The sequence below is a fragment of the Balearica regulorum genome, chromosome 11 (assembly GCF_011004875.1).
Source record: "Balearica regulorum gibbericeps isolate bBalReg1 chromosome 11, bBalReg1.pri, whole genome shotgun sequence".
Lineage (NCBI taxonomy): Eukaryota > Metazoa > Chordata > Aves > Gruiformes > Gruidae > Balearica > Balearica regulorum.
In genome coordinates, this window is record NC_046194.1 from 22,048,827 (window position 1) to 22,051,754 (window position 2,928).

The following is a 2,928-nucleotide window of genomic DNA, read 5'->3' on the forward strand; positions in this document are numbered from 1 at the left end:
TTGTCAGCTTGCCCTCACTGGGTCCCTTTGCTGTGAGTTATCAGCCCTGTGATACTTTCTTCTTTATTAGCAGCCAGGGCAGAGAAGCAGCAGCAGAAAGCTGTGATCTCTCTGTACCCCTTCATTTGGAGAAACCAGCTCTCAAAGATCAGTTCATTCCCGTGGGTATTTAATCCCTGACCGCCTGGGTAATCAGCGGGCGGCTTGCTGATGGAAAAGTCTCCATCCTTTCGCGTGGAGGCTCCGAGCGGCAGGAGCCGTTCCTTCCCAACCCGTACAACCAGTATCTCGAGCGGTTCTTATCCTCAACCAGCTCATTGCGATCTAAGGGCAGACACGGACCCCGGGTGAGGGAAAGCGGAAACCCGTACTAGGCTTGTTTCGGCTGAAATAAAAACACAGACACACGCACAGTATGGCACATACCTGGGACAGGAGCCCAGATCTTCAAATATTTTAATTTATACACCCTCCCCCCCCCTATTTTTGGATATCCTCTTGACAAATCACTTTAACAGTTTTATTTACAGTAATAAAAATAAATTACTCTTACAGATGAATGTATAATATTATACACAATAGAGATACAGTGCAATAACAGCATTGATTTGTTTTCACTCGTTCATAAAGTGCATTGAAGGGGCTTGATTTAACCATAATTGAATGATAACTGTACATTTTTCTTTGAGATCAACTTTCCTGGTCAAGTTAAAAGGCTCATGAAAACACTTACATCAAAATAAGTTGCTGTCCTGATTGCTGTGAAATGGCCTCGTTCCTGGGGAAGCGGATAGGACGGGAGGCAGGATTGGGAATGGGGATGACCGACTGCGGCTCTGTCTGTCTTCGCCGCCGAAGGCGACTCCGACGGACGCTGCCTGAAGCCTGGCCAAGCTGATCTGGGTTTTAGAGCCTTGGGAGGGCAACCGCGGGGCCGTGCTGGTGACCGCAGAGCAGGGTCTGGCCCTGGACCACCCCAGCCTGGCTGAAAATCTTGCTCGGCTTTGCCACCAGAAACTCATCCCTCCCTCTCAGCTAGAGGATTCGCTCTCTAGGGAGGATGCTATTTGTCCTGCCTGGGGCCTGATTCTGACCTGCTCACAAGGGACCTCAGGAACGAGCCCAGTCCTCATCGCCCTACGTGGTGTAGAGGAAAGGCGAGGCAGAGCCGAGAGGCCAGGCTGCAGCAGACTCGAAAGGGTGCCACCATTACCTCTCCTCCTTAGCCAGGATTCCTGCCCAGTTGGAAAAGAGCTTTTCCTGGGACAAGCCAGATGTTTTCCAATTCCCAGATCCTGCAATAAGGTCATAAACCTGTGATTTCAGTGTCTATCGATACGATGCGCTGTCAGGCATCCAACATCCTGCCCGCTCCAGCGTGCTCAAATTGTGGAGGAATGACCTTGGTTTAGACACAATTACGCTCGACATCAAGCAGAATTTGTGAAGGTGACTATTACCCTTGGAGTTGGAGACAGCTTATTCACATCCTTCAAAGTCAGGGACAGAAGAGCTTTGGACCATCCATTATGATTTGGGTCTTCTCTACCGAAAACCCATTTTATTTCTATAACTCTCTACATTGCAATTTTCCAACGGGAATGGGAAAGCTCTGTTCCCAGGGTTGCAGGGACAGCGGGAAGGGTGGCTCTTGGGGGATTTTGCAGTAGGCAACTACATTTTTAACAGAAAAGGTACAATTGGTACAAACGAAGCCATCAGCTGTACGGCAGTGTGACCGCCTCACCCAGAGACGAGGTTGCGCGTGAATGAAAGGAGTTACAAGGAAATACCATGTGCATTGAACAATTATTCCTGACAATTAAAACTGAACTGTTAATTAATTCTTAACAATTAAGTGAGTTGTCGATGCTGGTCAATACACATCAACACAAGTGACTACCAAGAAAGAGGTACTTCATCACCTACTGAGAACAGTAATGGTTTCTTGGGGTTTTATTCAAAGTTCAATTAAAACTCTTTGTTTGAGATGAACAATTTGTGGCTGCCACATCAGGACTGAGATCCTTGAGATAATTTACTGCTGGTTACTGAAATGAAGTTGGCTAAAAAGAGACATTTTCATTGCTCAAAGTCCCAAACTGAATAAAATGGAAAAAAAAAACCCAAAACCCTAAGCAACTTTGTTGGTAGAATCCATACGTTGTAGTAGGGTTTGGGGTTTTTTTAATTTCTCAGTTGGGAAATTAAAATTATCTTGCTGGGACAAGGACCAGGGCTTGTTGTAAACGCACAAGCTCACGCCCACCCCTAGCACATCTCCACGAAACTCAGGGCGTTCATGCAACTGTGATTATGTCCCATCCAACCGTGTCCCTGGCCTTTTCACAGTATATTCGAGAAATGTTTTCTCTCTTTCTTTTTCTTTCTTTCTTTCTTTCTTTCTTTCTTTCTTTCTTTCTTTCTTTCTTTCTTTCTTTCTTTCTTTCTTTCTTTCTTTCTTTCTTTCTTTCTTTCTCCTCCTCACCCTTTCCTCATCCCCTCAACTGAAACAACTGATGAAGAAAGCGGTTCATACCTATATTCTGCTTGCTACCAACTCATGGTAGAACAGCCAAAAGCAAGCAGAAACCTGTAAATAAATCAACCAAATCAGCAGCAGATTCATTTCCCTGGCTGTGCTGATCTCTGCCATAGGCTTGCGGCTGGTTAGATACCTCGTGTAATTGCTCAGGACCAATTTTCTGCTTGTTTCTGCTGCTGTAAATCTAGACCAGCTCCTGTAGGGTCCAGAAGTGATGTGAGTGTAAGTGGGACCAGGCTCTGGCCCCTTCATCTTTTATCAAAAGCTATTTGCAAAGCTTAGATTTTGAAGGTGCAATGGCAAGATCTGGGCCATTCACCAGGGTGAGGACATGGAGGTCTTCCCACCTAAACGTTGCCCAGCCCTCTCCAAGCAGGTCCAGT